Source organism: Anomaloglossus baeobatrachus, chromosome 2, assembly GCF_048569485.1.
Source record: "Anomaloglossus baeobatrachus isolate aAnoBae1 chromosome 2, aAnoBae1.hap1, whole genome shotgun sequence".
NCBI lineage: Eukaryota > Metazoa > Chordata > Amphibia > Anura > Aromobatidae > Anomaloglossus > Anomaloglossus baeobatrachus.
In genome coordinates, this window is record NC_134354.1 from 761,308,727 (window position 1) to 761,329,445 (window position 20,719).

Sequence of the window (20,719 nt, forward strand, 5' to 3'; positions counted from 1 at the left end):
ATCAGTAATCCAATATTGTGCTATTAGTTTCCTTGCCATATATAGCATACGAGCAGCCGCCACTTTACCCTCTTCTTCCACCTTCAGGTCTTCAATATACCCCAGGATACATACCAAGGGGGTGAGGCTTAGGTCTATGGTATACACTCTGTTAATAATTGAGGTCACACCCCTCCAAAACACCTCCAAACTAGGGCAGGACCACAACATGTGGAGCATGGACGCTGAGTCCGCCCCACATCGTGGACAAGTGGGATCCGGTCTGGCACCTATATCAAATAAAAGTTTTGGAGTACGATAGACTCTATGAATCACATACAGGTGAGACAATCTGTAGGCTTCCCCCAGTGACAAGTCGGGTGTTCTTTCCAGTATTTCCGCCCACTGATTGTCCTCAATAGGCCCCATCTCCTGCTCCCACCTCTGCTTAGAGTTCGGTGGATGATGTATTAATAACCTGTCCATTACTTCGCCATACAATACTGATATCAAGCCTGATGAGCCCCTTGAGGAAGCAATTCTCTGAATTATTTTATTACATTGAATCGTATGGCCTACTATACTAGCTTCAGCACGGTATGCATGTCTTAATTGGAGGTAGTTATACAATTCACCATTCAAAAACCCAAACTCTGATTGTAGCGTGGAGAACTCTTTAAAGTTATCTCCATCCATTAGCTGCGTGAGTCGGACTAACCCTCTCCCCCTCCATCCTCCAAACCCTTCCAGCTTATTTAAATTGGGTAGCCACGAAGTGTCCCAGATAGAGGTAAACTGTGTCGGCCCCTTGATATCATGTATATCTTTAATTTTAATCCACAGCTTGTGTATCAACAGAAGGGTAGGCGTAGATTACTTAAATTTATTGAATATTGCTACAATAACACACTCTTTGCGGGCCGCCCCCCCCCCCCCCCCCCCCCGGTCCTCCCACCCTCGGATATGTTGCATTTAAACGGCTGCAAAGTATGCCCATGGATTTGGCACTGAGAGTCCTCCTTTGCGTTTGTTCCTCTGTAGCAATTCTAATTTATTTCTTGGACTAAGCCTCCTCCAAATCAATTCCCTGAAAAGTGAGTTAGCTTTATAGAAATATCTTTGGGGTATCCAATGTGGAGAATTATGCAGGACGTACAACAGCTGAGGCATCCATATCATTTTCACCGGGTTCGCTCGTCCTATCACCGACAGATGTAGCCGGGTCCATATGTCAACTTTATCTTTGAATTTTTTAAGGATTGGGGTCAAATTGAGAGCAGAGTAATCATTCACTATGGCGGTAACATTAAGTCCCAGTTATTTAAATTGTGAGGAGATCTGCAGTCCTGAAGGGGCATATCTAGGGATATCATTCAGGTTATCCACAGGGAGTAGCACAGACTTCCCCCAATTTATGGCTAGCCCGGACTATCTACCAAACTTCTGAATCACCTCCATGGCCATTGGTAATGAGACCGATGCGTCCGACAGAAAGAGGAGAGTATCATCCGCATATAGAGCCACCTTTTCCTCTCGATCCCCTCTTCTAAAGCCCGCTATATTTGGGTGTCTGCGCAGGATCTCTGCCATGGGCTCTATAGCCATTGCGAACAAGAGGGGTGAGAGAGGGCATCCCTGACGAGTGCTCCTGGGTTAGATTAAATGTTGAAGTGAGCCTGCCATTAACCCGTATTCTAGCCGTAGGCCTGCCATACAATAATTTCACCCAGGAGATAAAGTCCTCACCCAACCTTACGAAGGACTGCCCACAAGAAGTTCCATTCAATGGAGTCGAATGCTTTAGCAATGTCTAGGGAGCAGATTACTCTGTCCCCCAGGTTATCTACTGGGAGTTGTAGATTGAGGTGAAGTCGCCTGATGTTAACCGCTGTAGATCTAGAGGGCATAAAGCCGGACTGGTCAGATTGATTAAGAAAGAAAGCTACTGGATATTTAAACTAGGTACTTTGGCCCCAGAAGGGCACAATCTAACACTAGACAATGTTGCCAAACAGTAGATAATAAATTTTAATATGCAAAATAAATGAGTGATATCCAAATGTAGTAATGTATATAGATGTGCGTGTGTATATATATATATATATGTATGTATATATATATATGTGTGTATATATATGAAAAAACAGATGTATGAATAATGATAATACCTCCCTTTATGTATGGTTTTATATTGATGTTGTACAGGTTCAGATATTTAAAGGAATTTATTTATCTATTATTTAATTTTATTACACTTGGTAAATATTTTTTAATACACTTGGGAATTATTTATTTATATTTTAATTATTTTATTTGATTATATCTGGAAAACAGCATGGTTTTAATATTGATTATTTTAATAGTATAGTATTTAATAGTATATTGTTTTAATAATATTATATTCTAATTAATGTTTTAATCAATTCAATAGTGATAGAGAATTTTTTGTTTCCCTGAAATTACTAATGGAATACTCTGATGTGAATTCCAGCCATCAGGGACTTTGAGGGTTAAAATTTCAATGATTAAGTAGCGGCACACCCAAAAGGTCCACCTTTTTAATCTATATAAGAAGTTTTTATACTGCTCCTATTATACCTGATGAAAGCATTTCTGCTGAAACGCGTTGTATTAATAGGAGTACTTAAACAATAAAGTACAACAAATAATACCAGCAGATGTCCTTATTGCGCTATATTCAGACCGAGAGCAATTTATCCATTTACCTTCCCCATACTGGGAATCGGTAATAGCTGCAAAGGACCTGCTAACCCATTAAACAATCCAGCTGGTTAGCTGGAGGATCGAGGATTAAAAACCTGAATTCCATGGTGCCGGTGGAACTCAGTAGCCGACAACGATACCCCAAGCCTGGATCCTTTAAACCTGAACACAGGATTCAGATCGGAGGAACCCCAGACTGTTAAACTTTCACTGAAGTTGTGCGGGGGCGCACAACCAGCAAAGGTGAGCAGTTCTTATTATCTAAATGCTAAAAGGTTGCCACAGATGCTTCTCATAGTGCGCTTATTTTGTTATCTATTTTTAAGTAACTGGACGCTGACAGCGTGGGATCACACCATTAACAAGCTGCAAGGGAACATCCGAGGATAATTTTTAAAGAGAGACTTTTAAAGAGAGACTTATGCAAGATTAGCACAAGAAGAAATTTTATACCAAATAACAGAAACCAAGTGGATATAACCAAGGACATCGATAACTATAAGAAAATCCGAGATTTGAGTTTTTCCAGCTCATCTGAACTAAGAAAGTATATCCAATTAAGGTTATACATACATATAAAAAGAAAAAAACATAAATTTACACACATAGATCCCCATAAATATTAATTAATAAATAAACATGGAGAGATATCATAAATAAAGAGATTTCATTTATCAAATATTATTATTAAATAAATTATTTCCCTTAAATCCTAAATCACATATTAATTCATAAATATAATTAGAGGAAAAAACAAAGGGTGAATAGGTAGTAGATATTAAACTGACTGACAATGGGTTTTTTTATGCAAAATCGGGTTGCACATAGAGAACAATTAATGATGGATTTATTAGATAACCGTACTGAGGACACAGAAATTAATACAGAAGATGTCATTAGATTGAATGAAGTAGAAAAGAAAAACATGGCTGAATTATTTTCCCAATATGAACGGAAATGTAAAATAGAGATCAATAATCACATTGATAAAATGTTTTTTTGACAGATATTTAATAGAAAGAGTCATCCCCAATGAATATAAATTTAATCAACAATGCCCTTTTCCCCAGGATAAAGAATTTAATAAAAGATGAGAAGAGTATTCCTTTTCCTTCTCACAAGGATTACTAAAATTAATTATCAGTAAGAATAATAAAATAGTAGAAGAGGCTTTACAAGATATTAATAAATTAAAACAACAATTAGAGATATACTCTCCCTCAAACGATTACAAAGAAATAGACCTAATTTTGAGAATTACACTCAGGAAATATGAGGAAGAGACAATAAAGAAAAAAGCTATTAAATATCTGAAAGAAAAAAATGAAATATTTAGGGAACTAGATATTATGGAGGTTGAGGATTATAATGATATAGAACTAATGAACAGCAATAAAATAAAAATGAAACAACAAAACCCAAAACAGATCAAAGAAAAAGAAAAAACTAATGATTTAATTAAACACACATATAAAAAGAATGAACATCCATTAAACGACATGATATCTGAAAAACAAAAAGAGTATTATGAACAGCATAAATCCAAACTAAAGACAAGTCAGATAAAAAAGACTATAATGATGACAAGGATTAAAGAAAAATCTCCCACTCTGAACAAAGATAAATCTCCCACTCCAAATACAATCGAATCCCCTATAACATTCGGATCCCCACAGAACGAACCCCTTCAGAGGATTAATATAGAGGCATCCAACGAGATTGAAAATAGACTAATAACAGAAATAGGAACAGAAAGTAATTTTAATGCAGCACTGACCCCCACACAGATCAATACTAATACATCAACACAAATCAATGAAGTGCAACACAGCAACGATAATATAGTAAATATAGAGTCCACCCATTATCCTAATTTATCCCTATTTACCTTACACGAAGATACAAACATACAAGATTCTACACAACTAAATTTAAATACACCGATTTCTCCAATAGAATCACAAAAGAATAATAACCAAAGAAAAAATGAAAACAATATGAAAATCACGCAGTTTTTTCAATTGGCTCCAGGCCGCCACCCCAAGAGAAAAAGAGGAGGAGGGGATGCAGAGGAGGAATTAAACTTAACCGAGGGAGAAAAAGACATGCAGGAGCTGACCCCGAAGAAAACAAAGATAATACAGCCCAAATAAACGAAATATTAGGACAAACAAATTCTGTTAAAGAAAAAATAGGGATATTCAACATTTCCAGTTATAAATTATCAGATAATGAAAAATCCCTACTTGAACACGGTCTCTCCTTTAGCCCAACCTCAAGCCTTGACAATTTTGCATTATATCTTGATCTAAATGAATTCTTTAAGAAATTAACAGTGCAACGTCACTTTCTAATAGAGGAAAAGGGAAAACAGGGGATTTGCCCCATACAGGGACAAACTGATAAAAAAAAAATCACCCAGGCAGGTAAAACATGTAAACCCAAAAAATGTTAAAAGTAAATTCTATCCTTTGCATCACAAAGGTTCCCATATTGAGACCTTTCAACAGTTAATATTAAAGGACATCAGAACCATTGTCCCTCCTAAAAAAAGAAATAACTTAACCTATGAAGAAAGAAAGGCCATTACAACATTACGTGAAAATAACAATATAATCATTAAAAGAGCGGATAAAGGGGGGGGCATAGTGATAATGGATCGATCGTGGTATATCAATGAAGGGAATAGGATACTCCATGATCTAGTGTACTATGAACCTTTAGAGAAAGACCCTTCAGCTTCAATTCTTTATGAATATAAGAAAATCATTCAAGAGGCCCATCAAAAAGGGCTATTGAATAAAAAAGAGAAAAAATTTCTAGATATTATTCATTATTCAATACCATTTTTTTATTTTCTACCTAAAGTGCACAAAGATCCTAATAATCCCCCAGGCCGCCCAATTATATCGGGTATAAACTCCATAACAAGTCACCTATCCCACTACATAAATCTGTTTCTTCAAAGTTATGTATTAAAATTAGATTCCTATCTAAAAGATTCCACTCAACTGATTAGAGAGTTGATGGAGCTACCTTTATTAGAGAACAGCATCCTTCTCACATTGGATGTCTGCGCTTTATACAACAATATAGCACATGATAAGGGCTTCCAAGCGGTTGAAATGGTACTGTCCAGAGACACAGAAATATCTGATCCTCAAAAAAAAATTTTATTAACAGCAGTCGAATTTATATTAGAGAATAACATTTTTACCTTTGAAGGATCCTACTATAGACAAACCAAAGGCTGTGCGATGGGGACGAGATTCGCACCCAGTTATGCAAATATATTTATGGGTGCATTTGAGTCATTCTCCATCGCACAGTCTAAATATGCGAAACATATAATAATGTACCGTCGTTTCATAGATGACCTGTTCCTGATCTGGAAAGGTCCTAAAAAAATGGTGGAAGAATTTGTAAGGGACCTTAATAAGAATAACTGGGGATTATCTTTCACAGCCACACATTCAGACAAGATAATACAATACTTGGATATACAAATTATGGTGGATAAGACGGGAAAAATTACAACATCAACCTATTTTAAACCAGTAGATGTCAACAGCTATTTGAGATTTAACAGTGGTCATCTACCCAGATGGATCCAAAATATCCCATACGGACAATACAGAAGAATGAGAAAAAATTGCACAGATGATGATAATTTCAGAACAGAATCAAAAATTCTAAAAAAACGGTTCTTGGAAAAGGGATATCCAAAAAAACTATTACATGATTCCTATAAGAAAACTAATTCCCTCTCACAAGAGATCTGTATAAAACCCAAAAATAATACTCACATGGACATCAGCGAAAAAAGTGACACGACTAAATTCATGAAATGGAGTCTGGTGACCACATATTGCCAATCACGAACAATCATAGAAAACCTAGTGAAAAAATACTGGTTCATATTGAAGGGGGATCCTGTTTTATCAGTATATATCCCAAAAAAAACCATTATTATATATAAAAAAAAATAAATGTTTGGGGAACATGGTTGCACCCAGCAACACAACAGTAAAATTAAGAAAACCAATAATAGAAAATACTAATAAAAATGGATGTTATCCATGTCAAACATCCAAATGTATGTGCTGTAATGTGATAGCTAAAGGGGCAAAGACTTTTACATCTAAAATTACAGGTGAAACATTTCCAATAAAATTTAGTTTGAACTGTCATTCAAAATATGTAATTTATCTGCTGGAATGTCCATGCGGTATACAATACGTTGGACGGACAGTACAAGAAATGCACCAGAGACTGAATAAACACCGCCATAATATAAGATCGGGATATCAATTACATAGTATTTCCAAACATTACAATAGTATACATAATAAAGACCCCAGCAAAATATCACTAATTATTATAGATCAAATCAATAGCAATGAACAGGATTCACTAGTAAGATTGATTAAGAAAGAAAGCTACTGGATATTTAAACTAGGTACTTTGGCCCCAGAAGGGCACAATCTAACACTAGACAATGTTGCCAAACAGTAGATAATAAATTTTAATATGCAAAATAAATGAGTGATGTCCAAATGTAGTAATGTATACAGATGTGCGTGTGTATATATATATATATGTATGTATGTATATATAAATGTGTATATATATGAAAAAACAAATGTATGAATAATGATAATACCTCCCTTTATGTATGGTTTTATATTGATGTTGTACAGGTTCAGATATTTAAAGGAATTTATTTATCTATTATTTAATTTTATTACACTTGGTAAATATTTTTTAATACACTTGGGAATTATTTATTTATATTATAATTATTTTATTTGATTATATCTGGAAAACAGCATGGTTTTAATATTGATTATTTTAATAGTATAGTATTTAATAGTATATTGTTTTAATAATATTATATTCTAATTAATGTTTTAATCAATTCAATAGTGATAGAGAATTTTTTGTTTCCCTGAAATTACTAATGGAATACTCTGATGTGAATTCCAGCCATCAGGGACCTTGAGGGTTAAAATTTCAATGATTAAGTAGCGGCACACCCAAAAGGTCCACCTTTTTAATCTATATAAGAAGTTTTTATACTGCTCCTATTATACCTGATGAAAGCATTTCTGCTGAAACGCGTTGTATTAATAGGAGTACTTAAACAATAAAGTACAACAAATAATACCAGCAGACGTCCTTATTGCGCTATATTCAGACCGAGAGCAATTTATCCATATGACATTTTGAGAGATATCCTCCTGTACATTTTTTTTAAAGTAATGGTTTAGAGTAATAACAATAGGGTCAATCTCAATAATTTGCAGCCAAAAAGGGTTCAGAGACCAAGTAATAAGAGTCTTATCAGGCTCAGGAATAAGCCGAAGGCAAGTCACCATGGGCGAATGATCCGAGATGGCTCTAGGTAAGTAAGATACCGACTCCACTAGTGGCAACACTCCTGCACACCCCAGTGTCATGTCAATTCTGGATAGGGAGTCATGAGAATAACAGGAGAATTGGCGAACCCTCGGGTGTCCCATCCTCCACACATCCGTCAGTGCTAAATCTCTTAAGGTCTCACCAAAGCCTGAGATAGGTGATATCGCCAGAGAGGGGTCAGTGTTAAATTTGTCCGAGTATGGGTGAATAGTATTATTAAAATCCCCCATACATAGCACCTGTACCCCCAAATTCTCCTGCATCGCCTCCGCCACCATCTTAATGACCCCATTATTATAAGGTGGAGGAATATATCCCTCCATTAGCAACAACTCTTTGTTCAGAATTTTACATCGAACCCACAGAAACCTCCCCTCTCTGTCTATTTTTGATGCAATGGGTTCAAACGGTATGGCTCTATGCACCAATAGGCTAATCCCCCTAGAATAAGATGAAAAAGTAGAATGGTAACTATAACTGATCCATGATCTATTCAGGTGTGTAATTTTTTCCTCATCTAAGTGGGTTTCCTGTAGACAGACTATAGCCGGGAAATGATCTCTGACAAAATCCATTACAGCCGCTTTCTTTGTGGGATCCCCCAGACCACAGACATTCCACGTTAAGATATTAACCTTCCCTGCCATACCAGACATGTAAAAACATTTTGCTCTTCCAACACTCCCCCACAGATATCATGCACTCTTGGTCCCCCACCTGTAGGGCCCTAGAGGGCAAGATCATGTAGAGAACCACGACATCTGCAGCACCATACATTTCCGGTTTCTCATAAAACCCAAAAGAAAAAACATCTTCAAAAACATTGAGGCCCAACAACAGCCTAACAATCATGACCACTAACAAGTTGACAGTAGGGTCTGTCAAAATACTCCTCTCCAGTAGGAGCCCAGACCAAAAGAGAAACTACTGTCGAAAACCACTACTCCTACCCTTTGGGGAACGTGTGCTATTCAAAGGACTCTCTTAGTCCATGGCAAGCTCCTTTCAAGACTCTACATGAAACTGCTTTTTGCATATAGTGGAGTTACCCTCCCCCCCCACAACACATCTCAACCTCTCCCCCCCCCCCCCCCCAGCAATGCCCGGATGAAGATTCTGTGATCCGCGGGGAGCCAGGGAGAGAAAGAATAAGAGAAGAGGACAAAGAGACGGAAAAAGGGAGGTGAAGGATGAGGGAAGAAGAGAGAGAAGAGGAGGAAAACAGTCGATGAAGCCCGTGGACCACAGAGAGTCTCGGGGGACATACTTGTGTTCAGCATTGTAGTGTAACCATAACAAACTTCTCCCTGAACTATTCATAAATCTGCATTTTCATCCCCCCTCCCTCCTGCGACCCCCCCCCCACACACACACATGAATCCCTCATAATACATCTTCCCCGCATCCCAAATATAGAAATAAAAAGTAGAGAATGAGGGGGAGAGAGAAAAGAAAGAGAAAATAAAAAAAGGGGGTCGGAAAGAGGGGAGGTCAGGGAAACACCACCCACAGAGGAGGGGAACCAAAGGGAGCCCGTGGACCATAGGCAGCCCCGGGAGACAAACTTTAAATTCAGAAGTACAGTATAACCAGTCCTTCATGTACAATTATCACCCAAATATAGTTGTCATCGTGGAACAGAAGTCCGCTTCATTCAGCAGGTGGGCTCCGTCGCTTCCTTGAATCCCGGATGGTTTTCTCATGTTGATCCAACCAGCTCTGTGCGTCTTGTGGAGTTTCAAAAAAATGTGTAGAGTTCATAGCCACCACTCGGAGTCGTACAGGGTACAGCATCGAATAGGGTTTATCCAGCTGGTGTAGTCGTCGTTTAATGTCCAGGAACTGTGCCCTCTTTTTTTGGACCTCCGCCGAGTAATCAGGGAAAAGCGACATTTCCTGACCATTTATAGAGAGGTTTGGGATATTTCTTGCTGCTCTTAGAATATTATCTCTATCTCTATAATGCAGGATCTTCATAAGCACCGTGCGCGGAGGGGCCCCTGGTGGGGAGGGGTCTGGTAGGGACCCTGTGAGCCCATTCAATAGCAGATAACGGGGTCAACGTGTCCTTTCCAAAAGTCTGTATAATCCAATCTTCAAAATATTCAGCAGGTCTTGTTCCCTCCGCTTTCTCCGGCACTCCCACTAGACGGATGTTACTTCTGTGCAGGCGGTTCTCCAGATCATCCTGTTTAGCTTGGATGGCGTCGATATTTCTGCCATACATCTGCATCTTCTGCCATCTTGTGTGGCCTTCCCCCCGCTTCTGGGTGGCCCCATCTTAACTCCTCTCTCCCCCAGGGCCGGTATACACTTTCAGGGAATCCCCCCTGCAGCCCCTCACTCACCACCGCCGGCTCCGGAGCTCCCTCTCCTATGAGATACAGGGAGAGTGTGAAGCTGGAGGGAACTAGGACCCAGGAGCACCGTGCCTGCAGGTCAGTAGCTGCTAGACTGATGTCTCCCCGCTGGTGCCGTCTCTCCTCCCGACCGCTGCTGGAGTGATGTAGTGAAGCTCCAGGTCCCTCAGCAGGTAAGAGCTTGTCACGTTCCTCACGCCGGGCCCACTCCACGCTCCTCCGTTTATTCTGAGCACCGTGCTCAAGATGGCCGCCGTTACCTGGACGCCTAGCAGGGCTCCAGTGTCTCTCCCTGCTCCTGGTTCTCTTTGCCGCCGCACCACTCCTCCAAGCACTCCACTACTTGTGCTCCTCTCCAGGGACCCCCAGGGGGACAATTACAGCCTTCCCCCCCAAGGTAATAACAGGATTTCAGCTTCAGGATAGAGGAGCTCGCCACAACCACGTCCTCTCAGCTACAGACCATAGCCACACCCCGGTTCCAGATGTCTTTACTCACAGTTCGTGTCGCTCACCCGGGTAATACCCGTCACTTGCTGTAATGGGTTCCGCCGACCCCGGATAAGTTAGGAGAAACCACCGGTGTGGGAAAGAAGAAGAAAGTCCTTTAGTAGAGCTGTCCTTCCCACTGGGAGGCACCCGGGCTGAGCGCTCTGCTCCAAGCCCCAGGACCTGTGAAGAGAAGAAAGAGGTGGTGTCATGTCCCAGAACTGATGTCCCGGGTAGACTGACTAGTGATTGTGTGAGTTTGCTCCTATTTCTACCCCAAGTGGAACCCGCCACCCAGGTGGTTGACCTAGTAACCGGGGAATTCCCATGCTTCGTGGTGGGCAACCTCCTGCCTACCCTAGCACAGCTCCCCCGAGAGACAAGGCTCCTAAGCTTTATGTGATGTGTGAATTTGGAACACCGGTGATTAACCCCCTCCTTACCCTAGGCAAATACTGTAGCTTAAATAAGCTGCAATACTCTGTGGTGACTGAAGCCTCAGGGGCACCACAATTACCCTTAGCCTGGCCCATACTGTTTAACCTAAACACTTATAGGGTATGGTAAGGACCTGGGAGTGGAACTATATGCAGGCTGTGGCACATCATAAAAAGGCAACATGAACTCTGGTAGCCATTTGAAGGAGCAAGTGACCCGATGTGTTATGCCAGCTGACCTGGCTTCATCAGGGGTATGCCACACTAGAACGTTTAGGGATATATACAGCTTCACATTTACAGGGAGGGTGAGGAGGAGGGGAGTCTATCAGATAAGGATTAATCCCACATAAATGTCCATCCTCTATACAGTTGGTAGCAGTGTGCTGATAGTGTCTCCAAATGCAGATCTAGACCCTGAGGTGCGAGAACACCATAAGCATCAGTGGGGTTTCGCATGTGCTTCCATGCAGTCGCAGTAGAAAGCAAACTGTTTCAATTACCAGATCCAGTATGGCGGATGTTCATGCGAGAGCCAGGTGGAACACAAATGTGTTCCAAACACCAGAAGTAATATGTCCGCCTGCTCATCCCCGAATTAATAGTATAGTGGCTGCTCACGCGAGATCAAGGTGGAACGCACAGTACGTTCCACATACCGGAAATGCTTATAATAGTAAATGCCTGACACTGAAGTGACTGTAGACCCTGAAGTGGAACAGGAATGAGATCCAGAGGGCAGGAAGCACCAAATTAGTGCCCCATCTATGATAACTGTGTATAGTATGTGCATAAAAATTTGCTTGGAGCTTAAATAGCAAGAAAAAGAAAAAAGGAGGGCGCTCCTGAGTGTGAAAGTTACTTTGAACTTTGGTGAATATGTGTAGTGCTACACTCACCTGATTATGTTGTACTGCAGGTACAACACTGATAATGACACAAACGGGGGTCCCGATGCTCACTGATCGTTGAAATACGGGATAATTTCCTGTCATGCAGATTCTTCTTTCTGTATATCCGCTTTCACGGACAAGCTTCAGATCCACATGAAACACAGTGCTTGTCTGATTAGTAACAGACAGCAATCCTCCTCAGGCCGGAGGATCCTCGTATTGCCGGTGATGGAATCAGAGCCTTTCCCGGATCAAGGTATAATTTACTGATCCTGCTCCAGCTGCAGCAGCCCCGTGAACTCCCAGGGGAGATAAGAGACTGAAGACAGGTTGCAAAAAAACACGGTAGCGGCATATACTGTTTAAGTCACAGTGACTACCTTATTAGAATAACCTAGGAGTGGAAATGCAAATGAGTGAGGAATACAAGATAAAAGTGCAAAGAAGTCTCACACTCTGTGAGCGTGAAGGCACCTGTCTCAGTTAACAGTCACACAGACTAGGTGTAGTGTGTGCAATATGGCACCTACCTTTGTCCGCTCCACTTGTGGTGCAAGGATACGGACAGCAGTAATGCTGCTAGCGTGAAACTCCTGCCTATGACTGCTCCACTAGGGTGCGAGGATACGGCCTGCTGCATGAGGCAGCGTAGTGGAGCGTTACCCTAGATGGCAACGACCACCTAACCTACCTATGTCCGCTCCACTAAGGTGAGAGGACACGGACAACAGTACGGCTGAAGGTACAGGAGCGCTACCCTACCGATAGGTGCCGCAAGGGACATGCACAGAGCATCTACTCCTATGCAGGAACCAAGAGGACTGAGCGCCAAGCAGCGTGCTTCAGGGTCTTTTATAGACTCTGCGCCTCATCCAAGATGGAGGACACCAGAGTCAATCCGCTGCCAGAACGTCAGCAATGATGTCACGCTGGCCTATCACAGAGCAAAGCGTCACAAGCACATGACCAGCGGCCAATCGGCTTAGAAGGTGTCAGAGACATGCGACCTCGTGTCAGCGATGATGTCACCCGCACATGTGCAGTAGCTCCAAGATAGGACTTAGTCTCCAGTGCTCGCACATGCGCAGTAGCTCCAAGGTAGGACTTAGTCTCCAGCGCTCGCATATGTGCAGTAGCTCCAAGATAGGACTTAGTCTCCAGCGCAACACAGACCTGGGACCAAGAGAATAACAAAGCCAGACCACAGCATAGGATAAGGAGGCACGCAGATACCCAGAAACGGTTCCCTGAAAAATACCCACAGGAAAATTGCCCACAGGAAAAATGCCCACAGGAAAATTGCCCACAGGAAAAATGCCCACATGGAAAATTGCCCACATGGAAAATTGCCCACACGGAAAATTGCCCACACGGAAAATTGCCCACACTGAAAATTGCCCACACTGAAAATTGCCCACATGGAAAATTGCCCACACAGAAAATCGCCAATTGCAGCATCAGAAAGTTTCAGATCTATGATATTTGAGGTGCAAGGTGAGGATGGTCACATAATAGGTCATCAACTTGTGATTTACAGTTGACCTAGTGCCGTATATTGTACCGGTGATTATTTAGTCTGTTAAGCAGCATTTGTGTGGTGCGACCCACATATTGCAGGCCGCAGGGACATTCTAATAGATTAATTACGTATGTTGTGTTTTAAAATATTTTTATTGGATAATTTGAACATAAGGGTATATACACTACAATACAGTACATTACCATAAATAACAATTAAAAGCTTGCCATAACCTAGTTACTTACTCATATTGTACATAAACATTTAACACATAAGAAGCTGAAACATAAGGGAGAAGAGGAAGGGAAAGAGAAAGGTAGGGAAGGAAATATTTATTGGGGAAGAGGTAAAGAGCAGGAAGGGAAAGATGACAAGCATCTAAACATCTTCAATTACATTATAATTCAGTTCTTGGATAAGTCGTGCTAAATATTAATGCGTAGATTTAGTAGCGGAGGATTATGTAAAGTCTTGAATATAACTTGCTAAAGGTAGAGTACAGTATAATATATTCCTTGGAGAAAGGTCAACAGCTGGAAGGGTATAAAAAGTCAGGTTAATAATGCATATCAAGCAATATTTAGCTCACAATGTTTACTATGCTTGCCCAGGTTGAGATTAAACCTCAACTCTGGGGGGAAAGAGTTCGGCCTTTAGGTGAAACGAACAGTTCTTGAATTAAGGTCCTTAGTCCACCATTAAATGAAGAAGTACTAACGGATGTTCCAAGAAAAGAGTAGTAGTTCCAAAGTATAAAGTTAGTGGTGGAGTATCCATTGTAATCCTACAGTAGCCTTATAAATGGTAGATCCAGTAGGGCTGAAAGATTTAGTATTCTTTTCAGTTAAAAACTCCTAAGATCAAGATCCATATTTTCAGACTACAGCTGATCAGAGACCATGTAAAAAGAATTCTTAAGTGGAGTAGATATGATGGCCATTCCGATCAATGTTTTATGTTAAAGCGTTGAAGTAACTTAAATCCTTCCTCCGGTGATGAAACAAAAAATAACTTGTTGTTTAAACATAGCTTGATGGTTGCGGACTGTGACCATTTATATTTTATTCCACTGTTGATAAGTTCTTTTGTGAAGTCCTTAAAAAGTTTCCTAGCTTGTAAAGTTGACTTACAAAGCTCTTTGAATAATGAGATAGAGTCGAAAGGTCTAGGGAGTTTCATTGAGTTTCTCGTTAGTGACAGCAATTTATTTATTTATTTACCAGGCATCTGGTTTGACCACACCGATAATTTCCTATAGACTTTTTCGGGCCTGGTCCATTTTCAGGCACTGGTATTTCTTTGAGCACGGTGTTGCTAGGGGCAACCAAATTCTTTAAATTCCTGCTCCGTCTGAATATGACCCGAGGTTTTTTGGGTAGAGAACCTGAAAGGATTCTATCACTCCCAAGGATGTGCCAATGTTTGCCCACCAGTTCCTTAATCTGTCTATATGAGTCACTAAAGGTCGCTACCAGGCAGCTCTCAAAGCCAGTGTTAATTTCACCTGTTTTGGGGAGCACCACCATTTTCTCCTCTATTTTGGTCAAACACTTGTCCTGGTCTAATTGTTTAATTTTATGGAAGGCGTCAACTAAGATTTTTTTTGGGGTAACCTTTTTTTGGCAAACCTAGTTCTCAGTATCCTTGCTTCATTTTGGAAAGAATCAGAATTTGTGCAGTTTTTCTGATGCGCCAGTACAGGCCATAAGGGATATTTCTAATCCAATTTGGAAGATGGCTACTAGAAAATTCAAGGTAACTGTTGACATCCACCTTCTTAAAGACGGTGGATGTTTCAATAAGGGCTGCATCATTGAATTTAATATTTAAATCCAGAAACTGAATGGAATGCTTAGATATAGTTACCGTGAAAGAAAGACCCCATTCATTGCTATTCAATGTGTTAATAAATGTTTCTGCACTTTGTTCGGACCCTGACCAAATGAGGAACAGGTCATCTATAAACCAGTAGAAAACCATGTGTTTAATAGCTAAAGGGGACTGTGCGATGTGGAGAGATTCAAAAAGTCACATATGTAGATTTGCATAGCTTGGGGCGAATCTCGTGCCCATCGCACAGCCCCTCAGCTGACGGTAATTTTGGCCCTCAAATGAAAATACATTATGAGTCAGAATAAAGTCTATATATTGCAGGATAAAAAAAATTTGTGCAGTAGGTATGAGACTATCAGTTGTTAGAAAATGGTTCACACTATTTAATCCTAATTGGTGACCAATATTTGAATACAGTGCAGAGACATCCAGAGTGAGAAAAAGACAGTTTTGCAGCGGAGGAAGTTTCTTTAGGAGACTAATCAGGTGGGATGAGTCCCTCATGTATGAGTCCAGTTCCACAACATATTTCTATAGGAAAAGGTCTACATAGTGTGATAAATTCACTGTGAGGGATTTAACTCCAGAGATAATTGGTCTTCCGGGTGGATTAGTGAGGCTCTTATGAATTTTTGGGAGAAAATAATAGTACGGCATAGAATAATTTTGAAACCAAATATTGCTTTTCCTTTTTATTGAAAATATTGTCATCATAGGCCTTACTTATCAAGGTTTTATACAATTTAAAGTATTCAGAAGATGGTTCACCGTTAAGGGTTTCATAGTTTTTTTCCTTCCTCAACATACCAAGGACGGTCCATTAAAACTATTCCAGCCCCTTTGTCTGCGCTCTTGATAATCAAATTACGATTATTCTTAAGGGAGCTTATGGCTAGTCTTTCTTCCTTGGTTAAATTGTCCCGTTTGTGATGTTGGGGGAATTTTCTAATGTCTTTTAGTAGTAATTGATGGAAGGTTTCTATCCTATTTTCTCTGTGATGGTGAGGGTAAAAATTCGAATTCCCTCTAACATTTACATGTAAAAAGGGAGTATCGCTTATCCCTTTGTCGATGTTAGATTTTTCAGAATTCTTGATTTTTGAAAGTAACCAAAAATGTCTCTGTAGGGGGAGTTTGCGTATAAAATCTTTAATGTCCATAAAAAGCCGGAACGTGTTCGTATTACTAGTGGGGCAAAAGGATAAGCCTCTTTTTAGTAATGTAATCTCCTCTTGATTTAATTGATAGCTGGAGAGGTTGTAGATTCCACATTCCTGTTGTGCTTGTTCAGAATGACCATTCTCTTTTTTAGATTTGGATTTGTCTCCAACTCTGTTTCTTCCTCCCCCTTGACGGCCTCTTCCCTTGTTTTTTTCTTTTTAACCGTGTTTTTTTTGGGTAGTAGGTGAAAAAATTCTGTTATTTTCTTAGTGGGGCAATTGGGGATTGGAGGAGAATTGGTGATTTGTTTAGTTGTAGTGGCCAATGATGAACTTGGGAGAGATCTTAGGGTGATAGGATCTGGGTTACCCTGTGCTCCAAGAATAACATTGGGATACAGAGATTCTCTGTTAGAAGTCAGCGGATTTTTTTAAATACTGAGAGGATCAAAACTTACTGACTCCTCACTATCATGGACAGTTAGAATAGAGGAGTTCATCAAATCAATTATATCAGAGTTCGTATCGGGTGTATCTACTTCAGATGTATCCTGTAGATCCCTACCAAAAATTTTATTGGCCAGTCTCATGTTGGTTTCAGAATTTATTGTCTTAATCCCAACCTTTTTATACTTATTAGAATTCAAATACCCTAGTAGTGACAGGTGTATCTTTGGCCCCTATATCTACTGGTTCATGAAGCATAGTTTCCTCCGAGGCTTTTGTATGTGAAGTTCCCAAGGAAGCCCTGGTATTATGGGCTTTAGTTGGTCCCAAAATAGTTGTAAAATTCTTGAATTTATGTGTTGGGGGGGGGCTATAGTTTCTTGATGGAGGGGTATATATTTGTTTGAACCCTTTTTAGGCCCAAAATGTGTTTCACTTGGATAATTTATCTGGGATAGGGTGGGCCGATTAGAGCCTTTCTGTGTCCCATCTCCAATGTTGGGATTAACCTTCATATATTTTCTACTGTGATCCCAGGATGGAGCCTGGGGAGAGTTATAGTCCTGCCTATCCCTATTAAGTTTTTTTGCTTTTTTAGAAATCAGATCTCCCTCAAATTTGGTAAGCCTTTCAGTTAGGGCCAGATTCATTCCTTTATATTCGGGTGCATTAGAGTATTTATTCAATTCCTCCTTGATTTTTTGAATATTTATCATAGCAGCTTCAGCCAATGTTTCTCTTTTTGAAATGAACAGCTTTACCATGCCACTTGAACAATTCAGCATAAGGCTATCCCACTCCCTAGTGAAGTTTTCATCATGGGGAAAGGAGGAGGTTAAAGGCATTCTCAACCCCCTTGGTATGATTTTCTCTATCAAATATTGTTTTAAAAAAAAAAGTGTCAATTTTCTGAATTATCTCTCTTTTTGATTCATCTTCAAATTTGAGAAACAAATCAGTCATCATATTAAGGGCTACTTTAGATAAGCCAGATTCTATTGAGATAGTCTCATTAGGTATTTCAGGGTCATGGGATCCGATTATCTTGGAAATAAGAACATGTGGGATAGCATCTCTATTGTTTGAAAATTCCATTGTTAGTCAATAAGAGAGATTTTACTATATGGCTATGTGCACACAGTGCGTTTTTCTCGGCGTTTTTGCGCGTTTTTCGGGTGCGTTTTTGGCCTCAAAACTGCATGACTTTGCTTCCCCAGCAAAGTCTATGAGTTTTCATTTTTGCTGTCCCCACACAGCGTTTTTTTTCAGCTGCGTTTTTGTGGTGACCACAAAAACGCAGCATGTCAATTATTCCCGCGTTTTTCACTGCGCTTTTCATCCATTGAGTGCAATGGGATGTTGAAAGACGCAATGAGAAACGCAAATAGCTGCGTTTTGGTGCGTTTCTAAGACCAAAAACGCAGCTATAAACGCAGGAGGTGGGTAGTAAAGTGACGTGTACAGGAAGAGGATTCCTTCTGTCAGTATATACAGAAGCGTGAATCCTCCCGGCACCGTCACCGCTGCGTCCACCTCCCGTCCTGTGCATGTATGCTGCCGTGCGGCGCCATGTACAGGCAGGAGGTGGAAGCGGCTGCAAAAACAAAAGTTAACAGTAGAAAAAAAAAAAAAAAGTTATACTCACCTGTCTGCAGACTCCCGGTGCCATGCCCGCTCCCATCTCCTCTCACGGTATCGCCACCCCTGCTCCGGCTGTGTGCAGACGGCCGGGAAAGCTCCGATGGATGCAGGACCTGGCGATGGATCACCTGATGCAGTCACCTGACGCATCAGGTGATCGTAAGTATCGCGGTGACGCGGGCGCCCGGCCGGTATCAGCGGATGCGTCAGGAGACTTCATCCCTGATTACCGGCAGCTGCTGCAGCGATCGGATGGGATCAGACTCCCGCCCCATCGCTGCAGGAGCTGCCGGTAATCAGCACATAAGTGAGTATTATTTTTTTTTTTTTTTGCACAGATGCATCAGCTGATTGTATAATCGGCTTTTATACAATCAGCTGATGTGTGATGGGATTCAGGCACTTGATCCTGACACATCATCTGATCGCTTTGCCTTCCAGCAAACCGATCAGATGATATTGGATCCGGATTGGACGGCGCGAGACCCTGACCCAGGATTACTGCGGAGTCACTAATTGTGTTGTGTTTTATTTCTAATAAAAATATTTTTCTGTGTGTTGTGTTTTTTTTTTATCTTTACTAGAAATTCATGGTGGCCATGTCTAATATTGGCATGACACCATGAATTTCGGGCTTAGGGCCAGCTATACAGCTAGCCCTAACCCCATTATTACCCGGCGAGCCACCCGGCATCAGGGCAGCTGGAAGAGTTGGATACAGCGCCAGAAGATGGTGCTTCTATGAAAGCGCCATTTTCTGGGGTGGCTGCGGGACTGCAATTCACAGCGGGGGTGCCCAGAAAGCATGGGCACCCTGCACTGTGGATTCCAATCCCCAGCTGCCTAGTTGTACCCGGCTGGACTCAAAAATTGGGCGAAGCTCACGTCATTTTTTTTTTTAAATTATTTCATGAAATTCATGAAATAATTTAAAAAAAAAGGGCTTCCCTATATTTTTGGTTCCCAGCCGGGTACAAATAGGCAGCTGGGGGTTGGGGGCAGCCCGTACCTGCCTGCTGTACCCGGCTAGCATACAAAAATATGGCGAAGCCCACGTCATTTTTTTTGTTTGGGGGGGGCAAAGAAATCCTGCATACAGTCCTGGAAGGAGGATGCTGAGCCTTGTAGTTCGACAGCTGCTGTCTGCTCTCCTGCATACACTATTGGATGGAGTATGCTGAGCCTTGTAGTTCTGCAGCTGTCTGCTCTTCTGCATACACTAGTGGAGAATGAAGAACACATTGAAGAAGGAAATGACATCAGACCTTTTTTTGTTTTGTTCACTGATAAAAAACGCATAAGGACGCAGTGAGCAAAAACGCAGCAAAAAAACGCACCAAATCGCGGCAAAACGCGTGCGTTTTTTGCCGCGTTTTTTCGACGCAGGTGCGTTTTTGTGCGTTTTTAGCGGCCAAAAACGCAGCGTCAAAAAAACGCACTGTGTGCACATAGCCTATATCTCCCAAATGTCTCAGTGATAACAAGAAAGAGGTTTTGTCTTTATATAGTGAATAAAGTTTCTTTTGTATAGAAATTTGTGAGAAAAAATTAATAGTCGATTATATCAAAAATCCATTGTGTTAAAAAATTCCAAAAGACATTTTACTTTTTTCAAAAAACAGATTAACGCAAAACATTTTAGCAAAAAATTATTACCGTATTTTTCAGACTATAAGACGCACCGGACTATAAGACGCACCCTGGTTTTAGAAGAGGAAAATAGGAAAATAAAATTTTAAGCAAAAAATGTGGTCATGACACACTGTTATAGGGCGAGGATCTGCTGCTGACACTGTTATGGGGGTAATGTTCCCAA